General features: G+C 40.2%; 2 protein-coding genes and 1 long non-coding RNA gene across 4 annotated transcripts in view; 1 reads left to right on the top strand and 2 right to left on the bottom strand.

The window, feature by feature from the left end:
* Nucleotides 1-20,061, top strand: part of LOC136962113 (uncharacterized) — a 77,463-nt gene that overhangs the window by 29,474 nt on the left and 27,928 nt on the right. The window lies entirely within an intron of this gene.
* LOC136962111 (microtubule-associated protein 1B-like) overlaps nucleotides 1-20,061 on the bottom strand; it is a 56,789-nt gene that overhangs the window by 24,341 nt on the left and 12,387 nt on the right. The gene's annotated exons all lie outside the window — the stretch shown is intronic.
* On the bottom strand, nucleotides 3,460-4,006 carry LOC136961768 (uncharacterized). Its single transcript, XR_010878865.1, has 3 exons — nucleotides 3,946-4,006; nucleotides 3,686-3,757; nucleotides 3,460-3,584 (listed from the first exon to the last, which is right to left on the bottom strand). It is a non-coding gene; the product is annotated as an uncharacterized lncRNA (long non-coding RNA).

Genomic DNA, 20,061 nt, shown 5'->3' with positions numbered 1-20,061 from the left:
AAATATTACAGTACTTATTTACTCGGTTTCAAGAAACGTTAAAGTTTGACATACCTTTGCAACATTACCACGGACATAAAGTTGTGTATTTCCGTGTTATTACTGATACAGATAAAAGGAGATGTCGGTGATGGTTTAGGCATATTGGACAGGCTGCGCGGGAGCGAGACGGCAATCACTTTTTAGGCACAACACCTGTCCTCTGGATTTTAAGAGGAATGGAAATATAAAGGGATTTGGGCTGTTGCAAATTTTTTGGATGATAATCCAAACTTTTTCTGCTTGAGTAATTTAGTACGATTAACAGTTATATTAGAATTATTCAAGCCATAACCCTCTCTTTAAGATCCATGGTTAAAGAAAATAAATTGTACTCTAAAGTCTTGCCGGAACTGAGGCAGCTCTGCTTAGAATGAACTGAATTTTGTAACAATAAATGCACCAGAAGGGATATTAGAAATATTATTCTACAATATTGTTACCCGAACCCTGTAAGAAATCGATATGTACTTAAAGAATTAAGTGTGGAAGATATTAAGAAAATCCATATAAAAATTCCAATAATTTCCAATTCTGAGGTTAAAGTAGTAACATTCAATTTTTTTTCTTTGATTTATCCGTCAAACAAAATGTTCTCTAAAAATATCTAGATTCAAATCAAATCAAATTTATTTGTATAGCCCTTTTTACACGCAAGCATGTCACAGAGGGCTTCACATATGCCCATAGAACTGCCCCTCAACCAACCTAAACCCTCAAGGAAGACAAGGAAAAACTCTCAACAGGAGAAAAAAAATTGAAGAAACCTTGGGAGGAGCAATTCAGAGAGGGATCCCCTCCTCCAGAGACGGTTGGTGAGAGAGAGGAGCAGAACACAGGCTAAACATAGTCATACAGTGTCGATAGGTTTTTGTGGATGTAGGACAGGACCGGGAGACTCGCGACCAGGTCCAGTGTTGGCTGACCGACGACCAGGCAGGTGCTGACAACTCAAACCCCCCACACCACAAGGGATGTGTGTGGGGGGGGGGGACAGAGAGAGGAGAGCAGGGATTAGAGAATGCCAGGAGCAGCCAACAGTTACAGTCATAATAGAATGAGATCCCCACCGGTCAAGTGTGGACTGGTGCAGCAATTTAACAGAGCAAAAAAGGGGAATTTGATGCAACCCCACACACCAAGACAGCGACAGCCTCCCTCATTTGGAACATGAAATCTGTTCCAGGGGGAGAGAACTCTAAAATAAGTTATACTTATAGAATAAGGATGGAAGCAACCCGTCCCCCGTTGCCTCCAACTAGTAACATACTTACCTTTAACAGTCGGAGAATTGACTAAACAATAACGTTTTTAACCTAATTTTAAATGTCGAAACAGTATCAGACTCCTTAATTGAGACGGGTAATTTGTTCCAGAGAAGAGGTGCTCTATATGAGAACGCCCTACCTCCAGCTGTTTTTTTCTTAACTTTGGGAACCACCAGATAGCCGGCATCTTGAGATCTAAGTGTCCTTGCGGGGCAATAGGGTGCAAGGAGACCGGAGAGGTACAGTGGTGCCAATCCATGCAGAGATTTGTAGGTTAGTAGTAGAACTTTGAAGTCAGCTCTGGTTTGGATAGGGAGCCAGTGTAGAGAGACAAGAGTAGATGTTATGTGATCAAACTTTCTTGATCTGGTCAATAGTCTAGCAGCAGCATTTTGCACCCGCTGTAAATTTTTTAGGTGGGTAATTGGGAGGCCAGAGAACAACACATTGCAATAGTCCAATCGGGACGTAACAAATGCATGTATTAGTTTTTCGGCATCATCCTTTGAGAGAATTTTTCGTATTTTGGCAATATTACGTAGATGGAAAAATGCAGTTCTGGTAATTTGCTTAATATGGTACTCAAACGAAAGGTCTGGGTCCATTGTGACTCCTAAATTTTTTACTAGCTGGCTTTGAGAGACTTTGACGCCGTCTAGGTCTAAGGTCAGATTGGAAAAATTATTTCTATATTTTTTAGGACCGAAAATTTGAACCTCGGTTTTATCCGAATTTAGAAGAAGGAAATTTGCAGTCATCCAAGCTCTCAACCTAGAAACACATTTTTCCATAGCATGTGGAAATTCTCCAGACTTTATAGACATATATAGCTGAGTATCATCTGCATAACAGTGAAAATTTACCCCAGAGCTTCTAATTATGTTTCCTAAAGGCAGCATATAGAGAGAAAATAACAGAGGGCCTAGAACTGAACCCTGTGGTACTCCGTATTTTACAGTGGAGCTCCTGGATGAGCAGCCATCATAGTGGACATATTGTGATCTATCAGATAGATACGATCTAAACCACTGAAGTGACGTACCAGAAATCCCAACATAGTTCTCCATACGTTCCAAGAGAATCTCATGATCCACCGTGTCAAAAGCTGCACTTAGGTCTAGAAGAACCAGGACAGAGATGGAACCCGCGTCAGAGGCTAACAGTAGATCATTGACTACCTTGGCTAATGCAGTTTCAGTGCTATGGTGGAGACGAAATCCAGACTGGAGAGGTTCATAAAGCTGATTTGAGGAGAGGTGCTCAGTGAGCTGTTGTGCCACAGCCTTCTCTAAAATTTTGGAGAGAAATGGCAAATTTGAAATTCAATCTTGATGTGAATAACTGTGTATTTTGTAAAACAGATATAGAAAATGTTTATCATATTTTCTTTCATTGTGAGTTGCTTCAACCTACTTGGAGGGATGCGGAGTTCATCGTTGAAACTTAAAGACAATAAAAAAACGAAATCCAAATAATAGTACCAAATAATTTGAGAATGCCCTGTCTTTTGTATATGTAGGCCATATGTGTTTTATTATGATTTTTCCTTTCCTTTATATAATTCCTGGTTATGTTCAACCGGAGGCAGATATTTTTTGATTTTGTGACAACTAAGCCCTATGTGCCTTTTTGTGTGGGTAATGTTGGTAATATTCAATAAAAAACCTGTCCTCGAGATAATAGTCACAGACACAGACACACAGAGATTTCTGCCTTGATAGGAAAAAAGCTGTGTCCTCAATCCTGCCCACATTCGAATTCAAATTCAAAGTGAAGTTTGTGTGAGATTATTCTGAAAAAACATAAAGACTGCGGTTGTCTTTGCACTACTACATTTTAAATAAAATGATTCACAAATGTTTTTGTTTTATAATATAGGCTACAGTCCCTTGCAAAAGTACAGTGTTCAAACTTCTGACCAGTTCTCACATACTACTGTATCATTGAATTACAAATGGTAGGTAAAAATGTATTCTGTTTGTCATTTATTTTAAAACACAAACTCAAAATCAAGTATTACAAGGTGACATTGGATTTATGTTAGGAAATATTTTTGAAATTAGATCAAAGAAAACTTGAACAAGATTATATTATATTACATTTGATTCCTTTAGACATATTTAGTGTTAGCATTGCAGACACTTTTATCCAAAGCAAAGTACAAATGGTGCATATAGTAAGTACAGTTCGAACAGTATTTCAGTAGTTAGTGCCCAATCTAGTCAAAGCTGGTCTCAGGGATGCATGGAAGTTGTGCCAAGGAGTAAGGGTTTTCCCCTGTTCAGAGGAATGTTCATCACATGTTGTTAGTGCATCATGTCACAGACATAGAAATGCCACAACAAACTTCCACTTTGATGATAGAGATTGATTCTTACCATTGCTGGATTGGGTTGTTGTGTTAGGGTTCTGGATGATGTCATATGTGGGATCGGTGCTCATGGGAATGACTGTCAAAAAGAAAAGACACACACATGTTGTAGTATAACCAAAAGTGTGAATAAATCTGTACAAAATACTATAGATGCCTTAGGACTGCTAATTCTTAATATTTAGTCTTAATGACTTAATATCAATATTAGTCTTTATAGGTCTATTGAGGATGCGGCAGTATTGATTATTTAATTTGTATATATACCTTCTCCCTGTGTGCCTTGTGCACTAGCCAGATAGTAGATACAACGTTCTTTAGAACTTGAAGAACCTGGTGAAAAGGAACAAAAAGTTTATCTGCTCTGCATTTTGTCAATGAGAAAATCAGAGAACAGGGGGGTATTCCAGGTAGCGGGTTTAACAAACTCTGAGCCTAACCCTGAACTGAGTTGAGTTACTTTAAAATTGGAAACTCTGAAAACTCGGTTCCAGAAAAGCTGATTTGAATTTGTTAACTCAACTCGGAGTACGTCAACTCTGAGTTAAGCGCGCCCATGAGAACTATTACATTACATTTAGTCATTTAGCAGACGCTCTTATCCAGAGCGACTTACAGTAATTACAGGGACATTCCCCCGAGGCAAGTAGGGTGAAGTGCCTTGCCCAAGGACACAACGTCATTTGGCACGGCCGGGAATCGAACCAGCAACCTTCTGATTACTAGCCCGATTCTTTAACCGCTCAGCCACCTGACTCCCTATTAAAAGCCAACATCAATTGAGCTCCGATACTGGGATCAACCATGGCACCCAGCAACAAAAAACCTTGTCCTACTTCACCACAAGTTTTATTTTGTGTTCAATCTGAGCACATATTACGGAAAAAAAGCAACACGGCTGTAGCAGCGTATACAATTGGCGTGGGAGACAAACTGCCAAGTCAATGCATACATTTGATGTAATAGCCAGTCCATACCGTTAATATTACAGAAGAAAAAGTGGGAGACTTAATAAAATAGCATGTTCAATGTTATATTAAATATAAAAACATACTACAAACAGGTAAGACATATTTTGCTTAAGCTATACGCTTGTGATTGTAGCCTCGAAGTCACCTTGGTTTTAATCATATATCGACATGATACAAAGTAAATATCAATTGGTGCCTATTTCAACTTGTAATAGCAGTTTCCCCCAACAGAATGCTTTTCAATTCAAATCAAAATTTGTTTGTATAGCCCTTTTTACACGCAAGCATGTCGAGGGGTTCACATACGCCCATAGAACTGCCCCTCAACCAACCTAAACCCTCAAGGAAGACAAGGAAAAACTCCCAGAAAAACTCACTGCAGGAGAAAAAATTGAAGAAACCTTGGGAGGAGCAATTCAATGAGGGATCCCCTCATTGAATTGCTACAAAATACAGGAATTTTTGTATTTTGGCTATATTGACTATATTACATAGGCTAGATGGAAAAATGCAGTTCTGGTAATTTGCTTAATATTTTCATCAAAGGATGATGACGATGATGATTAAGATGACGAAGAGACATTGACTGCTGCCGCAGAAAATGGATGCAGAGAATTATGTATGGTAGCTACTGGTAGTTCTCTCCCCATGTACTTTTATTTACAGGCTTGTGTGGAATTGTCAGTTACACTGACATTATGAGAATAATGAATATAAAAAACGATTTGCACATTCTGATCCTGTTGAACAGAGCATGGATGCAGTATACAGTGATATGTTCATTTAATGGCAGGTAAATTCTGCATGTGGAACTGTGAAATGTAATGCAATCCCATGTATTCCCAGTTATAAGTAAATGAGTTGTACATATTGCACCTCAGGAAGAATTGCCAAAAACTGACCAAGAGATGGTGTAGGCCTACTTAGGGTAGAAGAATAGAGGATAATCTTGAAAAAGATTTACTGGAACATCAGTTACAGGAGGATGCATGTAACAGGTGATGTTAATTGTAGAAACAATAATCTATATCAATATTAATTGTTGAATTTCCTGAATTTCTATTTTGACCAATAGATGGTGTATTTAGGGCAGAAGAATAAAGGCTGATCTTGTAAGGCTATCAACCTGCCCCCACCTCTCATATGGTAAAATCTGGAGTTACTGGATGCAGTCTCAACTTGATGGCTCTCACACATCATTGTGTAACTTACTGTGGCATTGCTAGTCATGTTGATAAGTAAGGGTCAAGATTTTGGTGTTATTAGTTGTTTTGGGTATAAAAGGAATTGTGAAGCATCTGTGGATTCTTGATCTCCTGAGACCTTCTCCTCGGCTCTGGCTTGTCCTACTCCTTCTTCCTCACCTCTTGCTTTCTATCTCTAGTTTACAATAATCATGGTAGAGTAGGTAAGAGTTAACCTTCATTGATTTCATTCATTTGCAATATGATTAAATTATTATATTATTTAACCTTACTTTGACCATTCTTGCTCTGATTTAACCCATAGAGTCGAATAACTGTAATTCCATTGGTATTGGCATTATTTGGTTAATGTTAATACACTGTTCAGTTTCCCATCTTCCTTCAAACCATAGGGGAATTAGTTTCAGTTGTTTGGCCAATATTGACCCCCTACAATGTTGAAATAGATTTGCTGAAACACCAGTTACAGGATGGAACATGGTCACAGGTGAATCATGTAAATTATAGGAACAATAGCCAATAAACATACTCATTGTTAGATTTCTATTTGTAGACAATGAAGAAGACCAAATACAATTTAAATTATTTGTCTTTATTTCAGTGCCAAAAAGCATTTGGTCAGTTCTGAGTGCACGTCCACGGCGAGTAACATTAGCGATGTTGGCCTAAGGGCTGACAATGTTGCTAAAATACATTACAGATTGTGACTGGAAACGGTAACGTTAACCTAGGTATTCATCAGGGAATTAAACCACATCGAATCGCAGTCTTAAAATCCTCTCCCGGCGTATAACTAAGCGAATTAAATTTTGTTCGAGATCGGTTGGCTGAACCAGGAAAGGATATCCCTAGTCTGCCAACGCTATCAGGCTCAGAAAGAGGGAGGGGATAGATAAAAACGCAGAGTTTGGCATGGAAAACCTTCTAGCGAGCAGGTTAGTTTCACGGAGTAAGTTACCATGGAAACTTACCAAAAGGTTTCGTTACCTCTCTTTCTGGAACGGAAACCTCGGAGTAAGCCTCTTTTCAGGGTTAAACAACTCAAAGTTTTCACTAAACCTGCTACCTGGAATACCCCCCAGGGGTTACGTAGACAGCAACAATGCAACCTTATTGCGTTGGTCAGAGAGCAGTCATTCCATCAGAAGGAATGAAAAGTAAGTAATGATGTCTCACAACTGGAGGAAAAGTGTTCTGTTAAACATATGAAACTGCAGTGCTATAATATTTGATTCACAAATGAAAACGTGTTTTTGTTTAGCTTGTTGATTTTATTTACCTGCTTTCTGAACCCAGCATCTTCTAATGAGGAACCCCACCAGCACCAGAACCAGCACCAGTACCAGTCCTCCGGCAGCCACACCCACAGGCAGCTGCCAATTACCTGAGACAGGATATGACATCAGAGAAAGACAGAAAGAAGAAAGGAAGTGACTCTAGTCCAGGGGTCACTAATTGGCAGACCGCGGTCCGGGTCCGGACCCAGGCGGTTCCCTATCCGGACCTATAACCGATATATTATTATGGAATTAATTCATTTTGATGGAACATTTCCATTTTAACCGGCACATCTTTTTGTTCATTTGGTTTCTATCTTCCGTGTCCAGTCCAAAGGTCCAATCAGGAGCTGTAATACTGTCATCACCATGACAACTCACTCACTCAACGTTGGCTGCAACCTGTGGGTCACGCAGGTTGTGTGTGTCATTTGCAACAATGCAGGCTAATCGATTTGCTAACGGTACCTGTTTCTTCCTTAGCGAAAGACATGGCGTGCTTTTAACCTGACAAAAAGCGAAAAGTTGATTCCAAAAATCGCTTGTTTCAGACAAGTATGCATTTGTGCTGCCGGTGGGGAGCACAAAACCGATGTGTTTAATCTGCAATGAGACGGTTGCCCGCCTTGTCAATAGTGGTAATGTTAAACGTCACAAAGCATGGACACAACAAAATTACCCCCAGAACTCTGAGTTAAGGGACAGAAAAATAAACCATCACTGTTCCGGACCCTGGACTGAATGGAAATTTGGTGATTGGACTGGCTCTAGTCAGTCCAATCAACCCCTGGGGGTGTTCCAGAAAGGTGGCTTAAGAAATCCTCAACCATAGTCTGAACTCTGAATTCATTGAAAGAGACATGACAGTTCAGGATTTCTTGGTTCCACAAAGCTGATTCCAGTTTAAGTAATCAGGTTCAACCAAGGGGCAACCTCCGGGGCTTAAAAATGCCAATGCGGAAGTGGCTTAAAGTGCAATACCGATGGTCGCCAGGGGCTGGCTCCAAAAAACTCTGGCTCCAACTGCATCCCATTCAAAAATTGGCAACTTCTCTCATGAAATACTAAGTAAAAAAAATGGAGACACAATTTTCATTCATTATGGTGTCATTAGCTAGATTCCCTTCTTCTTATCAGTGTCCTGGTGGTCCATCTGAAAATATTTTTGGGAGAACATTAAATGTTTTTAAAACAAGTTCATTAATGTGTTGTGAATTGAACCCCCCCCCCCCCCCCCCCCGCCTTCACCACTGCAGAGGAGTCGGCTCTGGATCATAATAGAGGCAGACCAATAATGGATGCAAAACACTAACAGGGCACCGTTTGTAAAATGTTCAACATTCTAAAATCTTGCTCAGTTTTCACACATACAGCATTGCCTGTTACGGCCACGGCCTGGTCGTTGTCCCTTTTACACCCCCTGCTGGTTCCCCTATGTTATCCTGCCTAGACCCTCCACACCTGCCACCCATTACCTCATCATCCTGCAATACTTCAACCCGGCCCAACCACTCCTCGTCAGATCGTTGTCACAGCTACCGTGGTAGTATGACCCTCAAGTATTACTTGGATTTTTGCCTTCTCTAAACCTGTTTTTTTTTGTGCCCAGGATCATCATCCGTGTATCTAGTACCTGCCTGCCTGCCGACCCGCTCGTTCACAACCTCAAAATCACCTCGGACTTAGTCTTGCCTCAGTGTATCTGTGCTGAGTTTGGGTCCACTCTGTGCTACACCGCAACATCACCAAACGTGAAAAAATGCAGTAGAGAGAAATTCATGTAAATGAATGCAGTAATGCAAAACTATTGAATAATGTAAATGTTAAATCCTAAATGTAAATGTTAAATGTAAAAGCAAAATATTAATGTAAATGTTAAGTGTAAACGTTAAATATAAATGTTAAATATGAATGTTAATGTTAAACGTAAATGTTAAACATTAATATTACATATACATGTCAAATATAACATTTGAATGTTAAATGTAAATGTTTAACATTTATGTATTTTAGTACAGACTATCATACCATAGATCTACAAAATACATAGTCACAGTACAAACACTGATTAATGATTTTGTGGATCTAAAGTTTTTTTCTCCTGTTTTTCCTTATGTTAATTTGCAGCTTTGTTACTGTAATTTACCTAAAACATTGAGATAGTGACGAGATACTGACCTGAATTCCTAACTGATGTGTTTGGGTTCTCAGTGGTACGAGGGACATCTGAAAGGAGGTATCATACAGCACAATTGTACAGTACAGTCACATGATATGGGATAACTTGCCGTTTGAACCATCCTTTCTACTAAAGCTGTCAAGAACAGTGTCTAACATGACACAAGAGAAAAACAAGAGACTGACTGGGATATCACAGTCATCTAACAGATGGAGGACATGATAACTCTTATTATATTTCTCGTCCTGCACTTCCATCTTTCCCTCCTTGTCTTCATTTTTATTTCCATTCCCCTTATTATTCTTATAACTCATCTTGTCCTTTACCCCCTTTTCTCATCTTCAATGTAATCCTTCTGACTTGATTGACTTCATTCTAATCCTGTTGACTTGATTGACAGTGACAACGAGGACAGGACTGAACAGAGTGAGGCCACAACTCACTCTTCAGTCACTGATACTGTCTGTTGTCACTGTCAATCAAGTCACTACTCTTATTTCCATAAACAAGGAGGGCTTTTTCCCGGTCAACAACCTTCATTGTCACATAAGAAATCGAAGGTAATAAGTAAGCAATTCGAACACATATTTCCTTTTACACGGAACAAAGCATAAAAAGGGGCAATAGAAACTAAAGAGGACCACTCCTTAGTGAGAGACTTTATAATTAACTGAATGGAACAATACTGTATGTAGAGTTGACATTTTCATGCGCACAGATCACTCCATAATGACCTCAGAGATGGAGATTAGCAGACATGACATGAATAGTAGATATCCTGTAGTATATAGTATATGTAGTTTGTTACATGTAGTATTTCCAACTCCATGTAACAAAGAATCAACTAGTTTACCTGACATAAACATCTGGAGAAACTGACCTGTGTTCTCAACTCTTGTGGTTGGGTTCTTAGTGGTGTGATGGGTCATGGTGATATCTGAAAGGAGGTATCATACATCACCTTTATACATTATAATGTATATACATTGGAGCCCAAGACAAGATTTTAGATTGTACCCCCCCCCCCCCCCACACACACACACACACACACACACACACACACACACACACACCCTCCAATATGTACATAACCCTAAACTGTAAAACACAATTTTATAACTGAACACTTTACTGCAAGAAATGAAACATTGTAACATCTTGGAGGATTGTGTGTCTTATCCTGCATGCTATCATCACATTGGCCACATTTCCCATAATGAAAACAGACCATCCTTTGTATTGTAGCTGTCAAGAACGCCTGAGACACTTCCCATGAGAGAGGAACTAAACAGAACCACACCTTAGTGAGACTTTCAGCCTCTAGTGTAACATGGACATCTCAGTGACGCTATTCTCAGTTAGCTGAACTGAGATAAGATATCAAATAGATCACATTACAGCTTTGTTACTGTAATTTACCTAAAACATTTAGAGACATCTGAAAGGAGGTATCATACAGCAAAATTGTACAGTACAGTCACATGATATGGGATAACTTGCCGTTTGAACCATCCTTTCTACTAAAGCTGTCAAGAACAGTGTCTAACATGACACAAGAGAAAAACAAGAGACTGACAGGTGGAGAATCAAAATTTTTCAGTGAGTCATATCCTCACCATCCTCATTCTTCTCTGATTCCTCATTCTCCTCTGATTCCTCATTCTCCTCTGATTCCTCATTCTCCTCTGAGTCCTCAGCTGTAGCAGACAATGAAATGGTCCTTGTTGTTACTGTCAAATGTAATTTATATAAAACATGAGGAAAAGAAAGATTAAGTGAGATTATATTTTCTCAAGACAAAGCTTGGGGAAATGTGCAGCCTGTTTTGAATGTTCACCACTTGGATTTTCTCTGGACTAGATGAAGAACTGTTTAATTTTAAGTTTGATTCCTGCCATTGGGTTCCAGAAGGTTATTGTGTCAGAGACAGTCTGTCATGTTTATCGAAAGTAGACTACACCTTAGTGAGAGACCTTCAGCCTTTAGTTTAACATGGACATGAGGTTCAGACTGATGCTAAAATGAGAATGCTAGTTAGCTAAAATGAGGAACGATGTGAAAAGTAGAGAGACAGAGAAGGATGTGTGTGTGTGTGTTGCGGGGGTGGGTGGAATCATAAATCTATTGTCATTTTTGTCATCCAACCACAAATTCAAAATTAGACAGAAAGCGGTACTGTCATTGTGACACAAAAGTTGCAGTGGTATCCTGGTTTGATTTGCGTCACTCAATGCTTTAGAGATTTGACGTTCTGGCTCAGACCCTTAGTTGGGTGTGCTTTGCCTTCGGCAAGGGCACAACCTTTGTTCTCTCACATATATATATATTTTTATTATTATATTATTTTTTTTTTGTCCCCCTAAAACTCAGTCAATATTTGGCCTACATAGACAACCTAGGTGTCAAAAGTTTCGTCTTGGTAGCGATTGAGTTGCTTCTATTGGGATTTACGTTCCGTTGCATGGTTTAGGCTCAAGTTAAGTTTTTGTGGCGAAAAGTGAAGCTAACGGTGGCTAATTTGCTAGCCACAGTCACTGACGTTACTAACGTCACTAACGTCACGAAAACACGCGTGACTACCTTTGGCAGAACATTCGTTTCGCATCTGTTAACTTGGGGGATAGCTAGGCTAACTATAGCTTTACTGCAAGGCAGCTGCAGAAACGCCACAAGCAAAGAGGCCAGGGTGATAACTATTTACTCATTTTACTTTGTGATATGACACACAATTGTGATGTGTAATGTACAATATAAGATGATATTATTAAGGAAGTACATTTACTTTCGGAAACAGTAGTCTACTATTTCACTGAGGTATTAGCATCACGACATTAGCCTCTGTTGCCCGGGCAAGTGCAACACATACTACAGTGGTCTATGATGCATCTGTTTTCAATCGTTAAAATAAACATTCCTCACAAATACATTTTCGTTGTAGGATTTATTATGACATTACATTAGTAAACGATTTGTTGGTGAAATTATCATTACCTGTGGTTTCAAACCAGTGTTGCTCACTGCAACGCTGTAGCCTACGCTAGACACTACAAAAACATCTACAGTACACAGCTGTTTAGGAAGTCAAACGGCGACAGAACATGTTCGGCACTCCCCTTACTTAAATCAAAAGTCTTTCAATAGGTGAAACTATCTGACTACTAACCTGAACATTGCCACAGCCTAAACTTTGTCAATCTGTTCATGATAATAATTAATTTCAGCCTAAACTGTACAACGGAACGTTAAATCGAATTAAACCAACGCAATCGCTACCAAGACGAACACAGCAGTAGTTTAGTAGGCATACTGTACTGTAGTAGTACAATTTACTGGGGCAGCTTCTCCACACAGGGTTATATCCATTTTGCGTTGTTACTGACAATAATCGCTACAAGTGAGCTTTTAATGAATGAGCGATTTTCCACTAACTAAATGTCAAGCTTATTTACGTTTTTGGGGGCATATTTTCAGTTAGCAGATGGTACTGTTTGAATCGCGATTCCATCTTGTACTGCCGGTAACGTCGTAGAATAATTTTCAAAGGGGGTTCTTTATTAATGAATGAATGCAATATGATTAGGCTAAATGCCTGAAAATATCACGAGAAGGGAAAAACTTAAAAGGACGTTTAAGTCATAGAGATTAGGTCAATTTTTACACCGGTCTGCCAAATGTATTCGTTTTGATTCAGGCTGCCTCTTGCAGGGGAAATGAGAAGACATCTATTTCATTCTACACTTCACTCGTATTTTGAGTTGTAAATGAGCAGCAAAAAAAAGATGCTTTTAAATCTATGTAATCTTTATAAATAATAAGTATGCATTTTTATATAAAATATACATAAATATCAGTTGTAAAAATGTCATAAAAAAACGGACCCTGTGCAACCAACGCAAGTAAGCACACCCTACAATTTCCCCAGAAATTGTACCCTCTCTAGTTAGTATTGGTATTTTTTGTGGGTTGTGGGTGCCAGAGTGAATACCTACTGTATATGTTTATATGTGAACAAGCAGGTAGGGCTATCGGGGATGGGTGGGAGGTAGGAGATCCACCTCTTCCAGTCTAACCCATCAATTTCCTTGTCTTCTAAACAATGTTCTCATGCTTAATATTTAATTAAGGAAATCTACATTGATCAATAATGGACTCCATGCATGCCTGATATACACATTCTCAGCACATTAATTCATCAGTAAACAATGAGGAAGTATCACGACGTTAGTAACTTTAAATCAGATGCTTCCAGAACAATACTTTACTTTACCTGCTACCCACAGAAAGAGAGTAACAGTAAGACAGAGCAGTCAGTCAGCAGCACTGATCACCAACTTCCTGTGTGTGCTACATCATGACCTCGATGGAGCAGAGCATGAATGACAAAAGGGGGATATCACAGTCATCTAACAGATGGAGGACATGATAACTCTTATTATATTTCTCATCCTACACTTCCTTCTTTCCCTCCTTGTCTTCATTTTTATTTCCATTCCCCTTATTATTCTTATAACTCATCTTGTCCTTTACCCCCTTTTCTCATCTTCAATGTAATCCTTCTGACTTGATTGACTTCATTCTAATCCTGTTGACTTGATTGACAGTGACAACGAGGACAGGACTGAACAGAGTGAGGCCACAACTCACTCTTCAGTCACTGATACTGTCTTTGTTGTCACTGTCAATCAAGTCACTACTCTTATTTCCATAAACAAGGAGGGCTTTTTCCCGGTCAACAACCTTCATTGTCACATAAGAAATCGAAGGTAATAAGTAAGCAATTCGAACACATATTTCCTTTTCCATGAAACAAAGCATAAAAAGGGGCGATAGAAACTAAAGAGGACCACTCCTTAGTGAGAGACTTTATAATGAACTGAATGGAACAATTTGAAAGTTGAAAACCCCCCGCAAAAAGTCAAAATCGTAGTAAGTATTTGTTGTTTGTTTCCAGGTTCTGAATGCAAATTGAATACAACATGCATGTGTGTTATAAACTCGAAAATACTAATTATTAGATACTAGTAAAACTGAAATAGATACTAGTAACTTTTGGAATAGATACTAGTTGGAAACAAATAGTAGATATCTGTAAAGCAGAGCCCCATTATACAATTGTAAAAATGTGCAAGCTGTCAAGAACGCCTGAGACACTTCACATGAGAGAGGAACTAAACAGAACCACAACTTAGTGAGACTTTCAGCCTCTAGTGTAACATGGAAATGTCAGTGACGCTATTCTCAGTTAGCTGAACTGATATAAGATATCAGATAGATCACATTAAAATAGAACCCAGACAGAGAGAGGGAGGGGGCCTGTGAGGGTGGTTGAAGCTACATTATTTTTGTCACTGTCACGCAAACACAAAACAAGACAAACAGCAGTGGTGTAAACTAACTGAAACAAACATACTGCATGTTGTCATGGTAATGTGGTTTGGTTTGCGTCACTCAAATCTTTTGCCTGCTATGAGGGGTGAAAAAAACATGCAAAAAATCAAAATCATAGTAAGTATTAGTATTGTTTCCGGGTTCTGAATGCAAATTGAATACAACATGCATGTGTGTTATAAACTCGAAAATACTGTATGTAGAGTTGACATTTGCATGCACACAGATCACTCCTTAATGACCTCTGAGGTGGAGATGAGCAGACATGACAAATAGTAGATATCCTGTCCATCAAATAGTTGAAGGACGAATGTGGAGACTTACTGTTTGTCTTCTCATCCTTCACTTCCTTCTTTTCCTCCTTGTCTTCTTTTTTCTTTTCATCCTCCTTATTCTCCTTTTCATTATTCTTGTTCTCCTCATCCTTCTTTGTGGCCTCCCTCTCTTCAGCCACTGACACGGTCCTCGTTGTCACTGTCAATCAAGTCAAAACTCATATTTCCATAAACAGGGTCTAACATGTGCCATGAAGGGTATGTGTGTGTGTGCGTTGGTGGGGTGGGGGGGGGGGGGGGGGGGGGATCATCAATCTGCTGTTATTTTTGTCATTCAATCACAAGAGCTAAATTAGACAAAAAGTGTTCAAGTCATGGTGAAAGAAATGTGTGACATGTTGCAATTGAACTGCGGTTTGATTTGCGTCACTCAAGGCCCTGAAATTTACACCTGCTATCAGAACTAAAACAGTTGTATTAGTATCGTTTCAGGTTTGCGGATGCTAAATTGAATACATGTTTACAGGCTATCTGGGACTGGTGGCAGGTGAGGAGACCTTACTTTGTATCATGAATACAGTATTGGTATTAGAAAGTAAAGGTGAATGTGATGTCAATAACTTTAAATCTATCAGATACTTCAAGAACAATACTGTACTTGGAGTTGGTGGACTTTTAGGACCACATGTTCTCTTCTGATCTTCTTCTGGGACTGTTTCTGTGATGTTGAGATGACATGAAACAACACATCAGCTGACCTGTATTCTGAGGCCACAACAGAGCAGGTTCCTGGTGTATCTCTACCACACTGTCTACTGGCTCTCAGAGACTCACCTGGTGTCACTGTCAGATTCACCACTGGTTCACCGTTGCAGTAGTACACCCCACTGTCTGAGGAAATCACTTTCAAAATATTCAGTGATTTGTCTGCCCCTGAACTAAAACGTTTGCCAGAAATGTGTTTGTCCTCGCTGTCCTGTCCTTTTCTCACAGTCAGAATGTTAACTCTCCCTCCATCTTGGTCTCTGCTCCATGTTACATCACCTTCAGAGTGGCCACAACTCAGCGTGGCGGTGTTCTTCTGCTGGACAGTTTGACAGGTCATCTCTGTCATGACAAACATGGATGGATAAAGTATAACTGTTGTTGTCTCAGAGTGTGACTAGATGCAGGAAGCCTTACTTCACTGTGTACATCCTACATCATACAGCTCAAGCTCCAGAACCTTCTGAATTACAATTGGACTAGAAAGATCCATATCCACTACACATCAGAAAATATCATCCTTTGGACAAGCTTTTGAAAAACAATACAAAAATATACAGGAAAAGTAAAGAGACTGCTGAAAATGTCCATGAAATCTAAAACAATATACACTATGATTCAAAGTATCTACAATACATTCACCACAATATAAAATGACTTTCTCAGTCTTCCACTCAGCAAGACACCGTAGAGAAGCAATGTGAAATGAGCTCACCTGCGTAGTTCTTGCAGATCAAGACAGAGACTAGGAGGCAGAAGTACGTGGTCATTGTTCTTCTCTGATCTGTCTGGTCTGAGGTGAAGCTGAGACAGCAGTTTCAATTATTTTTAAAAGGGAAGTGAGCCGACGTAGCCCCAAAGTTAGCACACACACAGACTCACATACAGATCAACACAGTCAACACACAGAGCCACAACTCTGGAGGTCGAGAAGTTACTTCTTGCACTCAATCAACATGCATCTGTATAACGTATGTTGCTCGTGCTAGTGTGTGTGTGTGTGTGTGTGTGTGTGTATTTTAGAGTTTCTCTTCCCTGGAACAGATTTCAGGTTCCAACCGAGGGGGGCTGGCGCTATCTTAATGTCTAGGGCTGCATCAAATACCCTTTTTGGTCTGCTAAATTGCTGCACTAGTCCACACTTGATCGGTGGGGACCTCGTTCTTAATATTACAGTAACTGTTAGTTTTTCCTTGCATTTTCTAATTCCTTCTCTCCTCTCTCTGTCCCCCCTCCACAACTCCCCTGTGGTGGGGAGGGGTTTGAGCTGTCAGCATCTGCCTGGTCGTCGGTCTGCCAACGTTGGACCTGGTCGCCAGTGGACATAGATCTTAGACAGTCTGCCAAAGATGGATCTAGTCGCCAAGTGGACATCGGTCTCCCTGACGGACGACAGCAAGTTCCCGGTCGCTTCCCTCATCCACCTGCTTGTGATGCTGCGCCGATCACAGTCCCCAGCCCTGTGGCTACCTCTCCTTAAACTGACATTTGTCAACTCTGACCCAAGTTGAACACTGGATTTTGGTGTTTAAACACCCATTGACACTTCCCTGCTGTATGACTATGTTTAGCCTGTGTTCTGCACCTCTCTTTCATCAACCGTCTCTGGAGGAAGGGATCCCTCACTGAATATCTCCTCCCAAGGTTTCTTCCATGTTTTCTCCTCTAGTGAGTTTTTCCTTGTCTTCCTTGAGGGTTGAGGTTGGTTGAGGGGCAGTTCTGTGGGTGTATGTGAAACTCTCTGTGACATTGCTTGTAAAAAGGGCTATACAAATACATTTTGAATTGATTTGATGTGTGTGCCTGATAGACTGCATGCATTTACATTTAGTCATTTAGCAGACGCTCTTATCCAGAGCGACTTACAGTAAGTACAGGGACATTCTCCCCCGAGGCAAGTAGGGTGAAGTGCCTTGCCCAAGGACACAACGTCATTTTGCTTGGGCCAGGAATCGAACTGGCAACCTTCAGATTACTAGCCCGCTTCCCTAACTGCTCAGCCACCTGACTCCTCTGTCAGGTGGAGACACACTTCTAGGCACACTTCTGTGCATGCACAGATAGAAGACATTTCATCCATAAAGAGACCCTTTTGTGAGGAACGGATTCAAACTATCGAGCCAGTTTTGTCTGTCAGCACTGCTCATCTTATGAATGCAATGCTGACTTGCTAACAGCAAGACAATATAAAGTTCATCTTAATTGTCTGTATCAGTGACTTTGCAATGCTAATGAATATAAAATTGACGCCAAATCAACAGTAATCAAGATGTTAATCACTGGCTGCATCTTGGAATAAGAACACACACATATGTAGTATACTGAAATTAATGTTTAACATCTAACATTAGTATGTATATACACATAGAACACGTTGATATAATAAGTAGGCTATGCCTTTTCTCTCAGTATCACTTTGTCAGTGTTTGCTAGTAAACTGTCAGACTCAGTGATTGGGATACAGGCACACATGTCATCCATGATTGATAGAAATGCTTCAGTAAAATGTCTCCATTATCCTAATTATCACAACTGCCTCTAAAAGGCAAGGAAGAGAGACACAGGAAGAGGTGATCCTGCCACCCTCAGAAAGAGAGTAAAGACAGAGCAGTCAGTTATCAGCACTGATCACCAACTTCCTGTGTGTGGAGGTTGCACTGTGGTGGTAAAGTCCACCTGCATGCAATGTGTCACAGAGTAAAGTTATTTTTAGTGGTTGTGGGAAAATATGAGTCCCATAGCATCATGTTTTGGTCCAGATAAATGAGGTGGGGGGCAGGCATGAAGAATATCACGAGACCACAGAGCGTTAGCATGTTGGTGCCCACAGTGTCTAACTGAAGTGGACTATTTCTGCCTTCGGTTTACTCAAATATAAAAATGTGGCTCGGAATGACACAATTCACAGATGAAAAAGGACATGATCTTTAGAGAGATTCAAATTAGTCCATACATACAGAGCAAGAGACAGAGAAAGAAAGGACAGTGGGCTTTTGAAATCATTAGTCGACTGTTTTGTCATCAACCAAAAAAAGAAGGCAAAACCAAAAAGTATCGCCCAAAACTGGACCACAGCAGGGAAGGTGGCCCTAAATTGAAATGAGACTTCTGCTTTCAACCCAGACCTGCCAAAGTTGAGAGCTGCAATGGGCTGCCACATACTAAAATAATATGTTCATAATATGCAAAAGCATAACCATTTGTCTTTGTTCCCTAGGCTCTGAATTGAACTTTCATTTTAAAAAGAAGCCGAATAAATGATTATATCAGTAGTACTTTCTGACATGTTCCATCTCTACTTTGCTACTTTTCATATGAGACAAGTGTGAGGGCAGATGAGAACAGTAGAGACCTAGATCAGCAGCAGGTAGGGGCAACTGGGACAAATTCTGATTTTGGAGACCAGGACACAGGCCTTTAACAACTGAAGCTACTTCAAAATCCCCTCAAACGTTTGGATGGCAAAATATGGGCCTTTCAACACAAGTGGTTTGAAATATTTGATTGGCTAGAGTACTTGGTTGAGAGAAATGAAGTAAGTATTCAGCTTTTCCTGTATCTACGGAATACAACACAGCAGAAACATTTTGCGTTTGGAGAGCGGTGGGTCTGGGTCTGTGTCTGGGCTAAGCACCTCGTCGCTTCAGACTGAAGAGTTGACTGTTGACGAGTCTTCAACAGCTGTCAAAAAAAACTCATTGGTGTTTATTTAGTCAATCATCCGATATAAATTTCTATCCTTTCAGGTTTCGTTTTGTCTGTTGTGCATTTCCATTCAACTCCATTCATTTCGTTGAGTTGCCCCCCACACCGTTAACGACTCCCGACTGGCCAACGACCTGAACGAGTTCTACTGCAGATTTGAAAGACAATTGGACTGTCCTGAACTACCCCTCCACACCCAAGTGGACTCCCCCCCCCCCTTCACCTCAGTGATGACTCTCTCCATTCAGGAGAGAGAAGTCAACAGACTGTTCAAGAGGCAGAACCCCCGCAAAGCAGCTGGGCCAGAATCTGTCTCTCCAGCCACCCTCAAGCAGTGCGCTGACCAGCTGTCTCTGGTGTTCACCAACATTTTCAACACCTTCCTGGATACGTGCCACGTGCCAGTCTGTCTCAAGTCCTCCACCATCATTCCTGTGACCAAAAAGCCACGGCCAACAGGACTTAACCCTTGTGCTGCCTTCGGGTCATAACGAATTGTGTGTTGCGACAACTTTACCCAATACAAAAACAAATAAAAAGCATTTTCTTTTAACCTTTGCGATGTGGGGGGTCTGAGACAGCCCGACGGTTAAAAGAAAATGCTTCACTTGTTTGTTT

The sequence above is a fragment of the Osmerus mordax genome, chromosome 18 (genome assembly GCF_038355195.1).
Source record: "Osmerus mordax isolate fOsmMor3 chromosome 18, fOsmMor3.pri, whole genome shotgun sequence".
Lineage (NCBI taxonomy): Eukaryota > Metazoa > Chordata > Actinopteri > Osmeriformes > Osmeridae > Osmerus > Osmerus mordax.
Note: the sequence above shows the minus strand (reverse complement) of the source record. Positions and strands in the feature narration are given on the sequence as shown.